This window comes from Peromyscus californicus, unplaced genomic scaffold, assembly GCF_007827085.1.
Source record: "Peromyscus californicus insignis strain IS unplaced genomic scaffold, ASM782708v3 Scaffold_6__1_contigs__length_162567912, whole genome shotgun sequence".
NCBI classification, from domain to species: domain Eukaryota; kingdom Metazoa; phylum Chordata; class Mammalia; order Rodentia; family Cricetidae; genus Peromyscus; species Peromyscus californicus.
The window spans coordinates 128,765,439-128,788,321 of record NW_026294584.1 but is presented as its reverse complement, the minus strand read 5'-3'; the positions used below and the strand labels follow the sequence as shown (position 1 = coordinate 128,788,321).

The 22,883-nt window shown below is 51.0% G+C and overlaps 1 protein-coding gene across 9 annotated transcripts in view; it reads left to right on the top strand.

Moving 5' to 3' along the window:
* The window catches only part of Atp2b2 (ATPase plasma membrane Ca2+ transporting 2), a 321,778-nt gene that overhangs the window by 69,465 nt on the left and 229,430 nt on the right, over nucleotides 1-22,883 (top strand). For 8 of the 9 annotated variants that reach the window (XM_052721638.1, XM_052721644.1, XM_052721641.1 and 5 more), the window contains exon 2: nucleotides 3,131-3,177. The gene's annotated coding sequence lies outside the window, so the exon portion shown is untranslated. Of the gene's footprint in view, nucleotides 1-3,124; nucleotides 3,178-22,883 lie in introns of those variants that run through there. The other variant, XM_052721647.1, reaches the window with a different exon arrangement.

Genomic DNA, 22,883 nt, shown 5'->3' with positions numbered 1-22,883 from the left:
CTCCAAGGCTGCTGCCCCCCTCAGTCAGCTGACTGTAAGGGGATCCAGGCGATAAGGGTTCACTTGCAGTTCAGAAGGGCATGGAGTATGAGCTGATTGACGGTTGTGACAACCTCTGGCTCTCATCCCTACTTCCCCATGCTGGGACCCGACTCTGTTCCTCAGGTCATCCCTTGGGCCACTCCAGAATCTTCCATGCTAAAAGGTGGGGAAGTGGCTCCCAACAGCAGCTTTTGTTCTCTCCCAGCCTTTGTCATTATTCATGGATAGAAAAATGTGGTTGCAGGTCCGTAGCCATGGTCAGCTAGGACAAAACCTTAGCAGAGATGATACCCAATAACTGCCCTCCTGGGCCGAGGGATGGGGTCTCCTTTCCTCCATAATGAAAAATTCACCAGCCAAGGCAGATAACTCATCAATCTTTCATTCTAGTCCTTGCTGGGGGGGATGGGGCACCACTGTGAACCAGACCTTGCTGCCTACAGCCTGGGGACAATACCCCTATCTCCATGAGCTCAGAGCCTTAGGTGGAGAGGAAGTCTGTATGGCTTCCCAGAAAGGGCACTAGGCAGGACCGGTGGCCAATTCCACACTTTCTGCTTGCTATAGAAGAGGGTCACAAAAGGAGTATGTGGCTAGAATATTACTCAGCCATAAAAAAGAGTGAGATTCCCATCACTGAGCAATAGGAGAACATTAGGTTGAGTGAAATAAATCAGGAACAGAGAGACAAATGCTGTTTGTTCTGAGCTTAAAAAATTGATCCAGCAGACTAGAGTAAGATAGTAGTAGTTACCAGAGCCTGGAGGAGGTGGGGGAAGGAGACTTGATGGCACAGGGTACTAATGGGTGAGAGCATCTGCCAACGTCTTCAGAAAGTTGACTGACAACCACATAGTATGTATTATGATATGACTAGCAGAGAGGATGGTGAGTGTTCTTAACACAGAGATGATGAATGCCTAAGCTGATGGAACGGCAGTGACCCCATCAGATCAACACACATGATAGTCCTGTATTGAAGTATGACACTGCACGCCACAAATGTCTACAGTTGGTCTGTACAGAGCAAGTGTCCGGAAGCATCACCATAGCCATGTGGTTAGCACTTCTGTGTGTGGATCTCAGTGGGCACCGCATGTGAGCCAGACCCCTGTGCAGTGCAGGACAGACTTGACGGCGGCAGCTGCCTACTGGCCATGCTCTGTTGCCCTAGGGCTGACCTGCCCTGTCTGCACATGTTCCACAGCTTCTCTGGGACTCCCCCTCTGTATTATAAGATCAGCAGTGTTTGCCTAAGGATCAAGAGAGACTCCGGCTCAGCCTAGGGGTCTTGCTGGAGGAATGGCTTTGGAACCATGAAAGTCAGTGGCCACAGCCAGTAGGGAAGGACAGATCCCTGGCACAGCCACTTCCTGGCCATCGCAATCCCTGCCCTTGTCCTCAGTTTCCCCAGCTGTGAAAGTCACGTGCTTGGGAAACACTTGGCTTTCCTCTGGAGTCTGGTTCTGGAGGCCTGGAGGTGGTTCCCGGACATCTGCTCATCTTTTGCCCAGAAAGATCTAAGGAGGATGTTTCAGACTGCCTGCTCTGGCCTGTGACTGCCTTGCTGTCAGAGGCCTGATGTTCCCCGTGACTGTGCACCTGGGTCTCTGTAAACTCGGGCCAGGATGCTTTTCCAGGAAAGGGAAGGCCCAGCTCCGGTTTAAGAGGAACAGGAAGGGGTGTCATGGCAGGGAACAGGTGTGAGGTGCCAGGGCAGATTCAAGGGCGGGACCCTGGGTGGGGGAGGGGTGGCGAACAAAGCCAACAGTGCAGGCTGAGGCCACCAAGCAGAGGCAAGCGTGTCCACGTGCCCAGTGCTGATGTACAGTCACAGGGTGGAACCCAGGGATTGTAGGGTCTGGTTACCCCAGGCTTGGGACTGAAGGGTGTGGAGAGAGTGGGCTCTGTGGGGAGGAACAGGGGCACAGGGGCACAGGGGCATGGGGCCAGATGTTGGGTATTTGCTCCTTGCCCTTCTCAGCCTGGTCATGTGCCCTGGAAGTGTCCTGATGGGCTGCGTCACGGACTCCAGTCCTGTTCTTCTTCCTGCTAGGTCTGGCCAGTAAAGAGCTCTCGAGAGAACGAAGGGCATGTGTGGGTGGAGGGACACTAAAGTCTGCAGTCTGTTCCTTCTCTTGGGATCATCTGGGACCTGTTGTTTGTCCAGCAGCAGCTGTCTTTCCTCACTACCCTTCCTGGGCCTCCTTGTGGACCCCTCCCCCACCCCATCCAAACCAGGGACACCAGGAGGGGAATCCCCACCTGGCCTGCCTGTGCTGCTGAGCAGCCCCATCCCGGGCGGCTTCCCTGCTCCTGTCTACATCAGCGCCACTACTACTCAGCCCTCCCTAGACGACGTGGTGGCCCCAGGACCCTGATTGGCTCAGTCCCCTGGCTCCCAGAGCAGGCTATGTACATCGTGGCACTGGCCCTTTGACCCCCTCACCTCCCAAGGGACAGGTCTAGCCCTCTCCATCCCGAAATCTGAGTTGCCAGATGTAGCTAGATCCATCCCTCCAGGATCATATAGTGAAAGGAGAGAAGGCCTCCGGAGAGTTGTCATCTGACCTGTACTTGTACGCGGTGGCATGTGTGATCCCACACACATACATCATTGTCCCGGCTGGTTAGTTCTCAACTTGACACAAGCCGGAGTCCTCTGGGTAAAGGAACCTCAGTTGAGAAAATGCCTCCATCACATTTGTGTTTTCTTGATTAATGACTGACATGGGTGGGTCCATGGGGGGGTGCTACTCCTAGGCGTGTGGGCCAGAGCTGCATAAGAGAGCAGGCTGAGGAAGTCATGAGGAACAAGTGTGTCAGCAGCCCCTCTATTGCCTCTGCTTCGCTTCCCGCCCGGACTTCCCTGAGTGATAAAGTAAGACCTGAGAGTTGTAAGCTGAAACAAACCCTTGACTTCCCTTTTGGTCATGAAGTTTTACACAGCAATAGAGACCCTAACTAAGACAACCGTACATACACAACATAAAGAATGCTAGTTTTTTAATTTAAATTAAAATATTCCAATCTGAGCCCCCGGCTGCCAGGCTCCCTAATGTGTGTTTCTGGTTTTGTCTTCCTGCAGGGGTTCGCCACCCTCAGAGTGTGGACTGACGGCAGCCAAGGGGACAGGTGAGTTAGTGTGGCTTTCACCTGTGCACATATGCCAGCTCTGATGATGGCCTCGACTGAGAATTGCAGACCCCTATGTGTGCAGCCTACCACCCAGATACCCATCTCCTTTCCCCACACAGAGAGAGGGAACCTGAGAAAGAGGTGGGAAAGCTACAGTAGGGGCTGGTGTTCTGACTCTTTACTTTGGCTGGAGTTCCGGAGCCCCTGGGACATGTCTCTCAGACGAAGAGCAATATGCTTTTGTGGATATGTGGCCATTTTATCCATCATTCACACTGTCATATCTTTTCACTGCATTTTTAAAATGAATCCATTTCAGATTCATTTTCTATTATCATCTCATTGGGGTCAGCACACCGAGGGGTTTTTTTAAAGCGAAGGTGGGGGGGGGCCTCTGGAATTTGAGAAAGCAAAGCACTGCGCATGAAATTCTCTGGAGCCCACTGGCTGCTCTAGGCATTTGTGGCCTCTGTCCTGGGCAAGATGAGAGCTCTGTGGGCTAGCCTGGGCCTTTCTCCCTCTGTGAAAGATATCTGAGGCTCCACGGTACTTGTTTACAAACAAAGAACTGGAGACACAGTGCCTCTGCCTGGGGGCCACCGTGGGAGTGTAGCTGGTTCTCCCTCGCCTGGTAGGTGTGTGTGGAACTGGCTCTCCTCCCAGAGGGTGTTTGATAGGAGGGCAGCCTTCTCCAGCTACCTGGCTGACTAGTGGGGCTTAAATCAGTCCTCTGTGGCACACTCTGTGGGGAATGGGGAAGAAGCCTAGAAACTCCCATCCGATCACCCGTGGGGTAGCTGTGAGACAATTCTTAAACATGACCAGAAGGACACAGACTGCTTCTGGGTACCATGATCCATGTAATCGACTTGCATGAAGCTACTGTTTCTTTCCAAATGTCATCTGCACCAGTCTAGGAAGCGGACACCATTTGCTGTAGAAATGGTCTGATTAGATTGGCACCTGCAGGGGTCAGGGCTTTGGGAGCTGGGTTCGGTACTGCTGGCAGGTGAGAGTGGAGGAGCTGGCCCCCCTGCTCTGATTTGGTAGTCACTTGAGCAGGTCTCTGGATGCTGAAAGGACCTGGTTTGGCACTTAGGCTGAGGTCTGAGGACATGGCAGGCATCTAAATAAGGGGCTTCTGGTTTTCTGGTTTCTTCCCATGAGGATGTAAAAGGAGTCTCTTTATCAGCTCAACCTGAGGACAAGGTGGGAGGAGACTGAGGCACAAACCTGAGGTCAGGTCACACCAAGGAGGAAGGAGTGGACCCCAGGCCCACACATCACCACCCTTCCTGGAGATGACAGATAGAACATGCCTCCCAGTTTTACTCCTTTCTCTCCAGGAGTATGCTGATGGGTGTTTTGTGTGCCTCCTGCCTTTATCTATGTGACATGTCTAGTCAGTGCTCCCTCCTCTGGCTGTCACACAGCTGTCCCCACAGTAGTGGAGTTAACGTAGCCAGAAGAGCAAATGAGCATGTTGACCATTACAAGTCCCCACCAGGACCCTGGCCCAACCTCCACAGAAAGGGCGGCCCCCATTCTCCAGCCTGGCACACCAGAGCGTGCCCTCCCTGTAAGTAAGAAGGCAAAACAGGTACCATGATGGCCTTCAGAGCCTCCTAGATGCGTCCTGCTTAGATCCTGGGGCCAGAGTAGACCCCAGTACACATGGATCCTGCCCTGGGGCATTGTGGGTAACATGTGAGCCCCTGGTCTTTCAAGCCATGCAGAACTGAATACCAGGCACTCAGACTGCTCCCTTTCCATCTGTAAAAAGGCTCTCCACTCCACAGTGTCAGAAAAACAGCCAGACCACCCCTTTCCCTTTGCCTCCTGTCTTCCCCTGTCCTTTCCCTGGCCTTCTCACTTAAAGGACACCTTCATTTCAGCCAGTGATGGGAGCCACTTTCTTGTGTTGACAATGACATGAATGACCCAGGTTTCTTTTCCTTTTCTCTTTGGAAATGTTTAAAATTGTGTCACAGACCGTAGGAAAAAGTTGCACCATCGCCCTGCAAAGCACAATAATGGCTAGAAAGCTTTAACGTTTCCTCTCTCAGAATGTCAGTAATCCCTAACCAGTAATCCCACTTCCAGGAAGCCCGCCCCGAGGAAGCTGCCTGAGATGTGTACAAAGATGCATTCAGGAGGATGTTTATCGGGGCGTGTTTATATTAGTTAAAAATAGAAACAAGTGCATGCCCGAGTGGGGCAGATTGCAGCCTCTACTGAGCCACCTGCAGATATGGAAGATTCTGGAAGGCAGCCATCGAAAACTGCTTGAGAAGAACCTTTACTAATGTAGGGAACACCTTCATATTTCAGAGTTAGGAGAAAAGGCAGCTTGCCAAAATGATGTTTCTGTAAATACATGGAAAAGAACACATAGGGCAGACAGAAGAGCCCGGGAGGGAGGGAAGGAGGGAGAGAGGGAGGGAGGGAGGGGAGAGGGGAGGGAAGGAGGACTGAAGAAACCCATATACAACTTTGCAGGGGAATAGAGGCTCGTTCTCCTCCTTGGGCTTCTCAGTGATCCCTCGGTTTCCCATGGTGATTTGTTCACTGTGTACATATTCACAGAGCAGTTACAGTTCAGCCATTGTCCACCCCACCTACAGGAGTCGGTGGGCATTTTACAATCTGTTCTATAAAATGAATGGTTAGTCTGATGCTCTTCCTTCTAGAGTTTCTTTTCTCAACACCTTTTTAAAAGATGTGCTTATTTTAATTCATGTATATGAGTGTTTGGGCTGCACGTGTGTGTGTGTGTGTGTGTGTGTGTGTGTGTGTGTGTGTGTGTGTGTGTGTGTGTGTGTGTGTGTGCAATGCCCTCAGAGGCCAAAAGAGGACAGAGCCCTGGAACTGGAGTTACAGACAATTGTGAGCTGCCATGCAGGTGCTGGGAACAGAGCCCAGGTCCTCTGGGAGAGTAGCTAGCGCTCTTAACCACTGAGCCATCCCTCCAGCTACCCACCCCAAAGCCAATACGTTCCTGTGGTCTCCATCCCACCCTTGGTCACTGTCTTGGAGAGTGAGTTTGCTGGGCTGCACCAGGGAAGATGTGGCTTAACAGCAGGAGTTTATTTTCTTGTAATTCCAGAGGCTCAGAATTCAAGTTCAAGGTGTGTCAAGTGTAGTTTCTTCTGAGGATCCTGTACTGCTGCCCTCTCCCAGGGTCTTTCTTGGTGAGGCTGGCATCTTGCTTTTTTCTTGTAAAGACTGATTGGATAGGATGAGGGTCCACACTTACCACCTCATTTTTATTCAGATCCCTCTGTCTCTAAATGAGATTATTTACAGTGGGGTTCCATCCTGATAGACTCACCAACTGATGGAAACGTCGATACTGAGCATCGGCCAGTGTACCTCACCCACTGAGCATCATAGTTCACAGCCCAGCATTCATGCTGCATAGGGTCATGGCTTCCTCGCTGATCACAGAGTACTGTGACTAAGTGACTTGACTAGCATGACCAGAGACTGTGCCACCCTGGGGTACCTCAGGAACAGGTCCAAGTTCAAAGCCAGAAGCACAGTAAAGAGGAAAATCTAATTCACATCATCTTAGGAGATGATGAGAGACTTTCTGTACACAGGTTCTAGAGAGCAGGGGCTTGGGGCTTCGGCAAGTAAACCAGGCAGAAACATTCAGTCCACAGCAAAGGTGGCATGTCCTGGTGACAATGGCCATTTATTTGGCAAAGCCACCTGAGTTTGTAGCAGGGACGGGAGGGGGGTGAATGTAGATGGGGAGGTCATCCATTGTCCTCTCTGAGAAACTGTTGTGAGATATGACACAGGCCTCCTGTTGACCCTGCACGTGGCTGACCTCAACTTATCTAGCAAGAGCAGAGACAGCAATGTGACTGACTGTCCCCAACTACGCCCATCACCAGAGGCAGGTTTCTGAGAGCTACAAAAAACCACTCATTGTGGACAAATTCATTCAGTTACAAAATTCTGAAGCACTTAGATGTAAGAAGCATTGACATTAAAGACATTAAACACTTACAGTGGGGTCTGAATGTTAAAACTCAGACCTTAAAAAGTCATTGTTTCTCCATGTCAACTCAAAAGTGATTGATTTATAAAACCAAGGGTACAAAGAATAGGGCAGTTGTATTAGTCATTCTCTGTTGCTGTAACAAAATATCTGAGGCTGTATACTTTATAGAGAAAAAGGGCATGTTTGGGTTTCAGTTCAAACCCTCCTCTTAATAGTGAACTTTTGATCCTGCAGTTAGGGTGAAGGTGGCCATTCATTTATTCCACCTTGAGTCCCTAACCGAATGTCACAGTGAATGTCACAGCAAATGTCATGTGTGGTACACTGCTGCAGCTTTTATGTGTCACCTAATCATAAAACATTCTTTGCTTTAGCACAGACTGCTAGAAACTGCCCAGGCCTTCTGTGGCTCCTTCCACATCTGTGTGAATAAATCTTTATTAAAGTGGTAGGAAAATAAAAGCGTTGTGCAGGGTAAGAGGTCACTCAGGAGTCACGTTTGCTGGCAGCTTCTAGGAAAGGCATTTGTTGGATAGGATGCACAACAAGCCACAAGGGAAGCATGGGGGTGGTGAGGCAGAGGTGTCCCCAGGGAGGTCCCTGTCCTTGGGGAGCAGGTTTTCTATTGGAGGGAGATGGACCCTGAGCAAATGAACCCACATGTGTCAGACGCCAGGACCATCCTGAAGAAGGCAGACAGCGAGAGGAGAGCCGAAGGACAGGGAACTGATAGAATTGGGGAAGAGGCTTTTTTGTGTACGGTGGCCAGATGGGCTTTCTTGCCTTTGGGGCCAAAATGAGCATTGCGAGGAACCAGAAAAACACTTAGGCTAAAGGAAATAGCGAACCCTTGGCAGGCTGAAGCAAGGGATGTCTAGAGACTTCGGGAAGCCAGAATGCTAAAGGGGCAGGCTCGGGGGTGGCAGTTGAAAGTGAGACTGGAGGGTTCTGGGTAAGCAAGGATCAGAATGGGCTGCTAGGGCCTATCGGGAAGACATCCACCCAGGGCTGTTTGTCGAGTATATTGTAGGGCTCAGGGTGGAAGCAGGAGACCACAAATGGGCATTTCTGACAAACCCCTGAGGAAGAATGAGGCAGGACCAGGGCACAGGAGGTGGATAGAGCCGTGTTTTCAGCCCCGGGGGAGGTTGAGCTGATGACTCGTGCTGTGATACTTGGATTAAGAGAGGAGGGAAGGGGGAGGACAAGGGTGACTTGAGGTCCTCAGACACCAGATGGTGTCCTGCACTCCCCTTCTAGGATTGCCCACTAGGAGCTAACATAGATCCCCCAAGTTCAAGGTTTATTAAATCCCCAGTGAGACAGGCTCCATTCAGGTGCCTCTCCGCAGATTACTGCACTTGGGATGAATTCAGGGTCCCACACTTCTTTTGGCAAGGTACCTTGGTGGGACATCTCACAGAACACAGGGAAGAGCCCTCACACTGTAGTGCAGTTTTCAGAGACAAGTCAGGCCAGTCGGGTGCTGACACACATCCAGGGCGAGGTCCACGTGTGTACTGAAGGCATGGCCCATGCCCATGCAGTCAGGCATCTCTCCACATCCTGGAACATGGGTGTGCTCTGTAGCCAGGACCCTGCTGAGTTCTCCTCTCCTGGGTTTTCAGGAAGGTATCAATGCCAGCTTGATGTCAAACCACCAGCCCTGAGATGCAGCTCCATCACCAGCCCTCCCCGTGAGCCTGGCCAACTCAAGCTCACACCTTCTGCCCACATGTATCTTTCTATACTCAGTTCCCATCACAAGTCTCCTGTCTCTCAGCATAAACCCACCTGTTATCTATGAGGCTTGTGACAGCAAGGACATTCTCATCACTGGGGAAAATTCAGGACCTTCGTCTTCCCTCCCAGGAACTTGGGACAGAGACAAGTTTGTTTCTTTTCTGGGTGGCAGGGACAGATGCCTCAAAAGGGAGAAGCTGAGTCTGGCAGGGAAAAGTGAGGGACAGTCAGAGACATGGGAACTTCTGGGCTTTGGTGATACATTAGATACAGGGGTGGTGGGGCAGATACAGGGGTGGTGGGGCAGGTGAATAGATGAGTCAGAGCTCAGGGAACAACTGAGACCAGAGCACACAGAAAGCGTGCCCTGGGTGCCATGCCTCTGGGAGTGATATGGCTGAGGAGAGAGAGGAGCAGGTGGCCATGCTTGGGGTGGTTGGGGGGAAATAGGTAGGTGGAGAGCTCCTCTACCAAGCACTGCATGAAAGGGCCAAGCAGGGGCTCCTGGATGTGGCTCATTGGGGTCACAGTAACCTTCAGCTGAGCAGCTTTGGAGGAGGGGAAGGGACCAAAGTGAGAATGGTTGATGAGGCAGAGAACAGGGACTCCTGTGGGACTGTGTCCTCAGGAGGACTCACACAGGTGCTGTTGCGACCAGTCTGGTGGCTACAGAGAGTGCCACTGCAGGTAATGGGTAGCAAGTCCTGAGCTACTGGTTAAGGGTGTCTTCTGAAAGGATGTCCAGTCAGCTAAGCCAAATACAGACGTGAGGCAGAGCCAGGCTACCAGGCCCCCATGCCACCCATTTCACAGAGGAGAAACCAAGGCCCAGGGAAGGAGATCAGCCCAAGGTTCCTCCTAGCAGCCCTTATTTCTTTCCTATACTGTGAAAGCATAGAAGGGTGAAGGGAGGGGAGGGGTGTTCTAGTTTGCTTTATGTTCCTGTGATACAATACTCTGACCAAAAGCATCTGAGGGAAGAAAGGTTTTATTTGCCTTACACTTCCAGATCATGGTTTATCATTTGGGCAAGTCAGGGCAGGAACTCAAGTAGGAACATGAAGTTAAAACCATGGAGTAAAATAAAACAAAACAAAACAAAACCATAGGAATGATGGTTTCTGGCTTGCTCACTGGCTCCTGCTCAACTAGCTTTCTTGTATAGCCCAGGACCACCTGCCTAGAGAATGGTACCACCCACAGTGGACTGGGCCCTCCTATGTCCATTAACAATCAGGACAATCCCCCTAGAAAAACCCATCGGGCAGTCTAGGCAATTTCCCAAATGAGACTCTCTTCTTAAGTGACTCTAGGCTCTGTCAAGTTAACAATTAAAGCTATCTAGAGCAGAGAGGGAGAGAAGAAGGAAGAAAAGTATTGGAAGAGGGGTGAGACCCAGGACAATGAGGACAGAGGCTAGCCTTTCTTTACAAAACCTATTAAGAATTCTAGCCCCACAAAATGTTCAAAGTGAGCAAGGCCTGGGGCATTCTCAGTGGGGGGCACATCAGGCCAGTTGCTGAACCTGGGAGTTCCTGATCAGTCATTTCCCTCTCCTCACACGGTGAGCATGCAGTGCTTCCGTCACAGGTCAGGAGTCAGTCAATGTGGACGAGGAGAAGAATCTAGAAGGACCAGGGCACCATAGTCTGCCATATCTGCCCACATGCTTTGAGGAGTTCAAAATCTATGCTGAGCCTGGCAGTGCCTGTGGGCTGCAAATGGGGAGCTCAGTGGTCAGGTGACGTGCATCCCTCTTTCCACCCTCACCCGATAGCTGTAGGGTCAGTTCTTCAAAAGCCAGGGCCATGCGGAAAGAGGAAATTAGGTCTGGGTGTCCCGACAACAACATGTCTGCCTCACTTTGGGAATCCCTTGACCTCAAACACTAGAAAGCACCAAAAGGTCCTGGAAATGCCCCCCAAATGAGCCAAGTGAATGCCAGTGTCAGAACTGAATATTGGTCCAGTGAAGGCATATATGTCCTAGGCTCAGGAAACATGACTGACAAATGGTGTCCAATGCTGGAATGGGGTGGAGGAAATGTGTACACACACACACACACACACACACACACACACACACACACACACGCGCGCGTGCACGCATGCACACACGCACACATGCACACATATATAGTATGTGTATTTCCATTACTGTATATGCATGAGAGACTCAGGAAAAAAAGGGAAGGGTCAGGAGACTGGTCAGGGTAGCTGACTGAGTCCTCGGTTTTTCAAGAACTGTGGCAAGCCCACTGAGTGACATTCAGATCATGAGGTGACATCAAAGGTGGTCCATTGTGATGGGGGCTGAAACGTCACGGGATGGGATCCTTTCATGTCAGGTTAAACAGTAAGTCACCTGCAAATCCGTGGAAGCTGCTGCAGAGTCCTCCAAGCCTCTTGGAGCCCTGAACTACCCACTAAAAGATGCCAAGGTCCTGGCGAGGTGTGCCACCCCTGTAAGAGTATGACCCATGTCCTGCTTGGTAGAGGGCCTGCCTTTGGGGGCTGATCCTCTGCCACCATGTCCCACCCCCTCTGTGGGCACTTCAGCTGGTGGTGATATGCGTGGTGTCTTTAAGAGTCTTTGCTAGCTTTTTCTTCTCATGCATTTGGAAAGCTCCATGGCAGTCTGGCTATCAGGGAGGCTGCAGGAGGCAGGACCGAGCTGAACTGATGGATGCAGGGAGGGAGGCGAGGCTCCTGGCAGCAGCCACAGCCGCAGTCCCAGGTGGGGGCGGCCGTGGGCTCTGCAGCAGCTCTGAATGCCTCTGCCACCAGCAGCCAGAGCTCACTGCTCTGGGTCCTGCAGACCCCTGGGCTGGAGCCACACAGACAGGGGGTTGACTGGCCTGGCAGAGCTCACCTGGGGCACACTGTGGAGGGTAAGTGAGGGATACGGAGGCCACACTGGCTCTAAGACTTCCTGAGAAGCAGCCAATATGGCTGTTGGTGTGAGGGCTCCTGCTGTGTGGGACTGAAGGGGGAAATAGTCTGTTCCTGGTGATTCTGTGAAGCGGCCCAGGACTTGGCTCTATCCAAACACAAGGTGCCCAGAGTTCTGGGGAAGGAAGATTGTTCTTGGCTTGTGCCCAAAGCAAGGCCATTATAGGGCTTCCCTGAAAGTTCTGAGTTCCTTCCCTCATTCTTTGCCAGATGTGTACTGAGGTGCTAAGACATGCCAGGCTTTCTGCAGTGTGTCTGGGGATTCAAGAAAGATCAGCACATGGCCTGGGCCTGGAGCAGCCTCTCATCTTCCTGGGAGGATGGTTGCTTAAATAACCATCGTGCTCTGTGTGAAGTGTGATAGAAGGGGGCCCGTAAGAGGCGAGCTGGGCTGCAGAGTGCTAGAGATTTATAGAGGAGGGGCCATTCCAGTTGAGTCGTGAGGGATGAGTAGGAGTTTGTTAGCGGGGAACAGTAGGAAGCCAAGACATTGTAGATGTGGCATAGAAATACTTGGACATACAGAATGTGACAGTGTTTGGAGGCTAGCTGGGTACACCTGAGCAGGCTGCAGAGTGGCATCACAAAGGGTGTCTGATGCCAGATGTTTGGGCACTAGTGGGCACTCAGAGGCAGATAATACAGCATCTGATTTGTGCGCTTGGCCTGTGGGTCATAGAAACTGCTGTGGGAGGGGATTAAGACAGAGGGAGGAGACCCCTCCCTAGAGGGAAGCCTGTAAGTCCACCTTCATGAGGGTTTCGGGCAACCGTGTCAGAAGGTGACGGGACAGGCGACGCTGCCCTGCCTGAGTGAGTGTGATGAGGGTGATTGGTGAGTGGAAGGGAAGAGTCTAGACAGTCTCGGTGAACAGTGGGTCTCTGGTTGGTTAGGGGCTTCTCCAGAATAGTAGGGGGAAACAGGTTGGGGTTTGGAGGTGGAAAGGCTGGGTATGGCCCCATCAGGGGGCATGGCCTATAAACGGCAGCATAATGAAAGTCCCCACGGTGCCTTATCTTCATGGACTCTGTGGCACATCGCTGGGCTTGCTGGTCAATATAAGGCTGCCATCTGCCTGCTTCCAGAGCCCTCATGTGTCTCCCATGCAGTCACCAAACAGGCTGTGTCAGCCCCCAGCCGCAGTAAGATGGCACCCCACATCACTGCCAGGGCGTGAAGAGTAGAGGAGCAGACACGCACGAGGGCACTGTGTCCAGATGGCAGGGGTCTCTGAGTGGTGAGTAGGCATGTGGTGGCGGCTGGCAGCATAGGACCTATGTCAAGCACCACTCAGTGAGGAAGACCTCAAGTCCCAACAGGCACCAAAGACCCTGGCAGGGTAGCAGGAGGGCAGGAGACTCACCTAGGCTGGCTGGTCTAGCATGGGTCAGCCACCTCGGTTCCTTCCCTCAGCGTATCAGGCTTTTCCTGGGCTTTGGAAAAGACTTAGGGTTGGGGTTACAGTACTGAGGGCCTGAGATGCTAGCTTTGTGGGGATCCCCAGAGGTATGAAGCAAACCAAAATACCCCGCCCCCTTTTGCAGAATTCTGTTGGCTTCTTCCACCAGGCCTATTCAGTGATCCCACAGGCAATCAGAAATGTGAGCCCCCCTCAATCAAAGTTACACAGCCAGGGTCTGACTACGCCAGGTCTCTGCCCAGGAGTCTGGTCTCTTTCTCGTTTCCACACACTACAAAGCCAGGGTGACATGTGGGGGAATGTTGAATAGCAGATATTAAAAATAGTATAACATTATTTATACTCGAGTCACGGAATTGTTTGTTAAAACAAAGATGGATGGGAGAGCAGAGGATGCTTGTGAATGTGTGCAAGTATGTGCTTAAGGCTCCACAAGTCACCACCACAAAATGTTAAGCACAGGCTGGTAGTTTCACTGTTATCTTCTCACACAACATTCACTGTGGAAGTAGGTCCATCATCCCCAGTTTTATGGAAGAGGAAATTGAGGCTTGAAAAGCCGAAGAGTGGCAAAAACTGAATTTGAACCCAGGACTCCATTAGAAACAGCAGTCAATGCTCATGTTGCTCAAGGTGCCCTGATGTCTAGCTCTTGGAGGCACCATTCACAAAGTGCTGGGGACCAACCCCAGGGCTTCATGCATGCTAGACAATCTTTCTACAAATTGAGCTGCATCCCAACAACCTGTCACATTGTTACAGAAGAAAGAAGGTGGGTCCAGAAAAAGGAAGCCGCTGTGGAGAGTCAGGGCAGAGACCCTGGTGGTGCCCAGGGTAGCTCTCTGCAGCATATCTTATGGAGGGCCTCACTGAGGTGGGTCTCCACCCCTTGACCTTGAAATAGGACACAAGGACCTGAGGGGAGACTGGGAAAAAGAGAGGTGAGGGGTGCGACAATGAAGACGAGGTCAGAGAGAAGGCAAGCCCTATAGTCTTCACAGCAGGGGAAGAAGGCAGTGTAGTGGGGTGGTGCCCGCTGGGTGTGACCTGGGTCCCCTCCCAGCTTTGCCGATAGCACCTAGGTGACATCTTCGCCAGCTCACAGAGGCACCAGTTCCTCCAAGTGTCACAGACTGTTTTATACCATGTCTGCAGACCTCCTATACTGGGTCCCAGTTGATTATTCATGTTTTTATCTTTTGCAGTACTGAGGGTGAACCCAGGGCCTCACACATTGTGCTCAAGTGGATTACCACTCGGCCGCACAGCCGACTCAGCCTGATGTTTGTGTTTTCATCAGTTTTCCATTGTACCTGATTCTATTTTTTGAAACTATTGTTTGTTTGTTTGTTTTTGTTTTTTTTTTTTTTAGTCTTTTGAGGCAGGATCCAGGTTTGAGTTGGCCTCAAACTCTCTCATGGTGATCCCCCTGCCTTGGCTTGTATTACCACGTTTGGCATGTATTACCACGTTTGGCATCTCTTTAGCTCTTCATTATGCTTCTTATCATAAACAGAAGCCACACAACACAACCAAGACTAAGGAAGAAAAGAGAATCCTAGGAGTCAGCTCCACCTGCCACCTGCTCTGCCTCTGGCTTCCAGGGGAGGGCCAGTCAGTGCAGGAGGTTCTGGGGGTACCCGTTCCCTGAGCCCCTTCCCCTCCTGGAGTCAGGTTCCACATGTGGGTCAGTATCTCAGTAAGACACAATAAGCTAGGAGCTTATTGGAGGGTTTTAGAAATGCAGTTGCAGAGATAAGAGAGCACCTCCCGAGGCACCTCTCAGCACACTCCGTGCAGAATCAGGCTCCGTAGGAAGCATGCCAGCAGTAGCGTCGTAATCCCATCACAGGATGGAAGGAAGGAGGCTGTGGGCTGGATTCTAGAACGGGTCTCGTCTCCTTCAGGACCCAAGAACTGAGAATGTCTCTGGTGCTGCCCTTGGGGAGAGCAGGAGGCAGACCCAGACCAGCAGAGGTGGTGGGAAAGAACGGGTGTCAGAGGAGTCCTTCACTCCAGTACCCATCAGCCTGCCCGCAGGACTTGACCTCGGGTTAGCCCTGGGCACTTTAGGGAGCAGCGCCTGGGCCTGGAATCCCTTTAATCCCATATTAATGAGTTACATGCCCATGAGCAGGCTTAGCTGGGGAGAAATGCAGCAGTTCCCTTCTCTCTGAAAGGAAGGTATGGCTGGAGGGAGCTCGGGTGGCCCCTCCTACCTAGGCCCTGCTCAAACTCCAGGGTCAGAGGACGAGACAGTCAGGGGCTTCCCCACTGTCCTACATGAGCTATGGAGGTAGATACAGTCTGCAGATGTCCCCCTCCGCTGTGAGGGAGCCATCCCAACGGGCTTTGGTGGGCCATGACCCTAACAGGGCACTAGTGAAGGGGCAAGATTTATTCTTAATGACAAAGTAGACATTTCCTTGAGAGGCTCTTGAAGACCTTCTGGTTCAATGTCATTCTTAGCCATGGCTGCAGTGACCTCCAGTTAGGTCTCACAGCAGGTGTGGGGCACAGCTCTCAGGCCCCCTCCCCCCATTAGGCCTCCTCTCAGAGTTCTTGTTCAGTGCTCAACCTGAGCATCAGAGCCTGGGCTAGAAAGCAGCCCCGTAGGGAAGGGTTCCTGGTCATAGCCCCCCCCCCCCCCTCCCATGAACTGTCTGTGCTGGTTCTGACTGCTCCCATGTAAATCAGCTCCTGGCCTTGGCCTCTGGGGACACCAACCCACTATGGTGGTCATTTCCCCTGCCCTCTTCCAGACTTGGTGCTTGGTCCCCACCACATCAGAGAGTCTTAGAAGTCATCTGCACAGGTCCCAGTGCCCATGCCTGGTGCCCAGTGGGTACATGGTGCCCACGAGGGGACTTGCACTGACAGCTTCTCTGTGGCATTGGTGTTCCCTCCTTCAAAACATCTCCAAGCTTTTGTGGGGCTGGGAGTCGGGAGGCGTTGCTTGAGTGCAGGGTGGAGATCTGAGATCCTCTGCTGTAGGGTGAGCCACCCTGCAGCTCCCTCCTCTCTCCTGGGGCTTCCCAGGCAAGCACACTTCATCTAACCTAACTCTGCTCCCCATGGTCACTCCAGCTCTTTATCCCAGCCCCCACCCTAACCCTGTGCCCTCACACAGAGGGACAGAAGACAGAGTTTCTTCCTATAAACCAGAACTATTGTTGCCAGGGCAGGAGGAAAGGGGCAGCAACAGAGCCAACTGATGGGGAACCCAATCTGCCCTGAACCTGGGAGTCTGTAACCAGAGGCTTGAGAATAAATCCACTGCAAGGCTGTGAAGGGGGCCAATTCCTGCTGTGAAAGGGCCTCTTGTTTTACTCCTGATCCGGAATGCGCGCTTTGATTCCTTTTTAATTGACTGGAGTGCTGGGGCTGAGCACACCTCCTGGTCCTCTGACTTAGACTGGGGGACTATGTCAGGCTCCTGCAGAGCATGAGGTTGCCCAGAGCCTGGGAAGTTACACCTGGCAGGGGTGGGGTGGGGGATGGGGATGTTTATCCTGACACTTCACTAACCCAGCAGAGACTCTGATGGGTGGGTGCTATGCTAGGGAGAGCTTCTCTGCTCAACCCCAAGCCAGGCATCTATGGGCTCCCCACGGCCCTGGCCCCTCTGCTGGCAGGGACCAGCCTCTTTGCCAGCCACTTCCTGCTTCCCTGTACAGAACCCAAACACCACTTAGCCAAGCAGAGCAGACAGATCTCAAAACCCAGAGGCCTGTGGGAGGCAATACCACCCTACCCATCTGACTTTGCCCTGGAGTCTGTGGTTTTGAGACACAAAGGGTGAGAAGCCCTTTGAAATCCATCTTGTCGCCTCCCATCCAACACTGTACTGTGCATACTGCTCTAGAATGATCTGTAATTATCTGGATTCTTACAGACCACCTGTCCCCCATGTGTGACATATGTCACTTGAGGACACAGACTCCATCTTCTTTGTGTCTGGCTCAGATCATGTCCCCAGACATGGTGGGATTAAATACTTTTATAGTACCTGGTGACAGAGACTCCACCTAAAATGTGACCTGACTGGAGGTGTGGCTCAGTGGTAGAATGCATGCCTAGAAGGCAACAAAAACCTGAGCTCCACTCTCAACACTAAGGAGAAACAAACTTCATGTCATGCTAATTCTGATTTGGGAACTTACCCAGTGTTCAGAGCCTCCCTGGGTGATGCTTGTCTATGCAGTCCCCAAACTGGGTAGTACTGAGGGCATAGGGGTGACACCAGTATGTCAGATGTCCCTGGTCCCCAGGAGAATAGACATGAAACCACAGCTCAGTGAGACCCAGCTTCCGGGGGAACTGAAGGAGTTCAGAGGTGGAGCAGAGCTCCTTAGCATGCAGACATCGCTGAGGAGGGTGTGCTGGAGTCTCCCTGGGGGAGAGGAGAGGATGGGAGCTGAGGAAGCCACTGGGGAGCAGCAGGAGCTTGAGAGAAGCCTGGGGACTGGATTGTGGGAGGCAGAGCTGAAGAGGAGAACAAGCCCACGCTAAGGAGCTTAAATGACAGACCCAGCTCCCAGACTGTCCCGTGGTTGGTGCTCAAAGGGGACAGCAGAGAAGGGACTAAGGCAGAGACTAGGCAGGGGTCCCTTTACAAGGAGCCTCACCATCCCTGGGAAGATACGGGCTTTTATTTTGCTAAGCAGACTGTAGTCCTGGTGACCAACAACTCACGTAGGAACACAGTGTACGTTATGGTTGAGCTCAATGCTTTTCTCCCAAAGAAAAATTCCCCCACACCAGGTTGACAGTTCTAAGTGTTGCCTTCATAGAAAGGCACATGGTCTCTTCAAATGTATCTCAGAGACTTGATGCGGTGATGACCTGGGTTCAAGTTTTAGCACTGAGATGACTTACCTGTGTGACCTTGGGAGGGTCATCTGTTCCGTGTGAGTCCTTTATTTGCCTGAACCCAAGCCTTTCAAGGTTAGAACAGGACAATGTCACAATGAGGTATTGTGTATTCAGACAAACCATGTGCAGCCATGGCTTCCATGAGAACTCACCACTGAGTCATGCCCTGCTAATAAGAATTCCATCGCATGCAGGGAGGAGAGGCCCAGAGATGATCATCAGAAAGGGGAGGGGAGGAAGGGAGGCAGAGAAGGAAGAAGGAAGAAGATTGAAAAGGAGAGAGGATGAGGGAGGGAGAGAGGCAGGCCGGCTGGGGAGATGACTCACTCAATAAGGTGCTGGCCACATAAACATGAGGACCTGAGATTGATCCACAGGAGCCACATAAAAATCCACAAACGTAATCCCAACACTGGGAAGGGAGAGACACGTGGATCCCTCAAGCTCACTGGCAAACCAGCCTAGACTACTTGGCGAGCTTCAGATCCCAGTGAGAGACCATGTCTCAAAAAACAAGATGGATATCTCCTGAAGAATGACATCTCTTTAGGTGGCCTCTACACACACACACACACACACACACACACACACACACACACACACACACACACGCGCGCGCGCGCATGCCCCATGTGCCCCCATATAAACATGCATCCACATGTACACACATACATAAAGTAAATAAATAAATAAGTAACATGGAATCATTATTTTTTAAGAGAAATTTATTTTATACTTACGGGTGTTTTGCCTATACATGTATATTTTGGGCAGGCAGTGCCTGAAGAGGCCAGAAGAGGGCACTGGATCCCTTGGAACTGGCATTGCAGTTGACAGCCACCCTGTGGGTGCTAGGAATTGAACCAGGGTCTATAAGCAGCCAATGCTCTTAGCCTCTGAGCCATCTCACCATTCTTGAAGAGCCTCAGCGTCTGCTTTAGTAACCAACACTCTGCCTCTTGGCTTAAGGGTCTCCTGCTCGCCTCTTTTCCCAGAGGGCACCCAGATACTTGACAATGCCAGGCAGCTAAAGGACCGGATAACAAGATGAGAGCTCTTCAAGCTAGGAGAACCCTGCACAGAGTGCTGAGGTCAGCATCCTGGAGCCAATCACTATTTAAGTGGCCTAGAGCTCTCCAGGGTCCTGACCGGTCCAGGTTCCTGGAGTAGAGAGGGTACAGGAACCCTGTGGCTCAGTCCTTTGGCTATAGAACTGACTGTGATTGCCACAGCTGGAGGGAGCATGGGTATGTAGAAGGATGGTATTGGAGACAACTCTGACCCAAGTTTAAGATCTGGTCCCCAATGCCTCCATCTGATCATCTCTAAATGGGGGTGGTGATCTCATTTTCCCACTGTGTGGGTTAATAAGCACTGAGGAGCTAATGCAGGCACATGTACATGTTCTTTACATGGCTGGTGCTCGTGGACTTCAGGGTCCCTGGCCATGGTTATGAGTCCAACCAGAGAGCTATTCTCAGAATGGCTGAGGCTCTAGAGTATGGTAGAAGAAAGACCAGTGATATTTGGTCCTCAGGTTTCTATATTCAGAAGGAAAAGGGATGGAGTCGTGGGCCTTTAGGTGCCTAGAATATTTTACCAGAAAAGCCCAGAATGCTAGAGGGAGCCTCCATGTATTGCTAAGGTCAGTATCCCAGGCCAGCCAATTACACCCAAAACAGCATCTCTGCATATAATGTATAAAAAATAGAATGAAATAGCTTGTGATCCCTTTCTCCTCATGAGCTTCAGATTGGTGTGTATTTTAGCTCAGGGAGCATCTTGAGTCCTGTGCTCAGCAGTAAAGTTTCAACATTGTCATGCATGCGTGTGTGTGTGTGTGTGTGTGTGTGTGTGTGTGTGTGTGTGTAAGTGTACATACATAGGAAGCCAGAGGACAACCTCAGGTTCCATTCTTCAGTTGATGTTCATTCTGGTTATTTTTTTTTGACTGGCCTGGAACTTTCCAAGTAAACTAGGCTAGCTGGCCAATGAGTCTTGAGGATGCACCTGCCCCAGCTTCCCTGATGATGGGATTGCAGCAGCATGTGCCACCATGCGTCACTTTTTCGCATGGGTTCTGTAGGTCAGCCTCAGGACCTTGTGCTCACACAGCAAAAGCTTCACTGACTAGGTTGTAGTTGAATCTTTTTCACTCTTGTTCTTTGGGGACCCACCACCCAACTCCCAAATAAGCACACAGAGACTTACTCTTACTTGTGAATGCCTGGCCTTAGCTTGGCTTGTTTTTAGCCAGCTTTTCTTAACTTAAATTATCTTCTCTACTTTTTGACTCTGGGCTTTTTTCTTTCTCTGTTCTATATCCCTCTCTTTACTTCTTACTCTGTAGCTGGCTGTGTAGCTGGGTGGCTGGCACCTGGCATCCTCCTCTCCTTCTCCTCTCCCACTCCTCCGTGTTTCTTCTTCTTCTTCTTCTTCTTCTTCTTCTTCTTCTTCTTCTTCTTCTTCTTCTTCTTCTCCTCCTATTTATTCTCTCTGCCTGCCAGCCCCACCTATCCTTTCTCCTGCCTTACTATTGGCCATTCAGATCTTTATTAGACCATCAGGTGTTCTAGACAGGCACAGTAACACAGCTTCACAGAGTTAAACAAATGCAACATGAAAGAACGCAGCACATCTTTGCACCATTAGGCAAATATTCCACAGCATGAATGAATGTAACACATTTTAAAGTAATATCCCACAGCCAGCACTAAGTCTTCTCCCCAAACCCTCAACATCAACTCTTAAGCATTTCCAAGCACAGTGAGGGATCAACTAGGGGTGGCAGTAGGCTGGCCACAGGTGTAGGTGCCCAGTGTGGCTGAAAGGCTCCTGTCTTGACACACTCCCACCTCACCTGCCTATGCTGAACGTTCAGATACTCTCATCCCTCTGCAAGACAGCCTCAATGCCAGGGGTCACTGCTCTCTGGCTTGTGATGTATTGGGACCAAGAGGTCATGGACCCCAGGAGCTAGCTGGTCTTCTGAGACTAAAAGACAGTTGCAGGGTGCACACTTCAGACTCCTCACCAGTGGTATAGATTCAGCCACTTCCTTCCCTGAAGGGGCTGTGGTTATATAGCAGAGGTACCTGGAGCTGTGAGCAGAACTCACAAACCTGGGATACCACAGCCCTGCTAGCCACTAGGGATTCCCCACATGACAAGGTGCTGAGAGGCCCTGAGCGCTGTTCTACTTTCTCCTTGGCCATGCAGGAAAGCCAGGCCTACTTCCTGAACAGTCAGTCCAGCGGGGGATCATGGGGCCACAGTCCTTAGCCACCAGCCTAACTCCAGGTTCAGTGGGAGAACTTGTCTCAAAGGAAAAAGGCAGAGACTGGGGTGTTGGGTGAGGTGGGAAGAGGGCCATCAAGCCCCAGTCTCTGCCCTTCACAGTGCCGAGGTTACATATGCTCCACCATATCTGGCTTTTTATGTGGGTGCTGGGATCGGAAGTCAGGTCTTCATGCTTGCACAACAACGCTTTTACCCACAGAGTCACCTCTGCCCCTCTTTCTTCTCTATTCTTTCCTCTCTCTGTATCTCACTCTTTAACGTCTCCAACTGCCTAGTACCATGCCTGGTATACAGGCAAGCAGCCAGTCAACACTGGTGAGGTGAGTCAGTATTATATCATGTATAAGCATGCAGATATTTAACGTGTACATTTTTGTGTCTTCCTAACATTATTAGGATTTGCTTCCCATAGTTATAGGCTTTGTTATATGATAGCAGGATATTAAAAAGAATTTATTTATTTTATTTTATATGTATGGGTGCTTGCTTGAATGTTTGTGCATGTACTATGTGGTGCATGCTCCAGAAGAGGGTGTCAGGTCCCCTGGAACTGGAGTTACAGACCATCATGAGCTGCCATGTGTGTACTGAGACTCAAACATGGGTCCTCAGGAAGAACAGCCAGTGCGCTTAACCATGGAACCAACTCTCCAGCCCCAGTAGCAGGGCATTTAAAAACAGCAGTCTAAGCATAAACAGAGAAGACTAGAAGCTGCATCAACCCCATGGTACCAGGGTGCATCCAGGCCCAAACCCTCCAGACCTCACTTATCCACAGATGCAGATGTACCAGTCAATCATTCATTGGACTATCACCAGTCACGTGTTCATTGTCTTCCAGCTGCTGTGCCCAGCATGTGTCCTTCCTGAGATACTAGGCTGGAGTAGGTTTCTTGGCTCTGACCAGAACATGTTTGGGACTAGATAGCGCCTCGATATGGGGCAGACCCAGGCATGGTGCTCTAGCTTGCTTTCTGTTCCTGTGATGAAACACTGATCAAAAGTGACTTGGGGAAGAAGAGTTTTTTTGCTTACAACTCCATGTTACAGTCTATGAAGGGAAATCAAGGCAGGCTCTCAAGGCAGGAACTGAAGCAGAGACCATGGAGGAACACTGCTTCATGCAGTGGTTTCTAACCTGTGTTTAGAAGTGTTCTAACCTGGCAATTTAGAAGCAGAGGCCTAGGCAGCTAGAGGGTGGTGGCTATTTGCATAGGTGGAGAGGGAGGAATCCTGACACTTTGGGAAGTCTGCTTGTTATCCATCATGTCACAGTGTGGATGGAGTGAGTGCAGTGAGGTAAGGCAGGAAGACAGAGCACACAGAGGCTCAACAGAGATGTGGGAATGACAATTTGGTGACTCTCAGCTTCCGGCAAATGCCCTGTGTCTAGAGAGTGGCC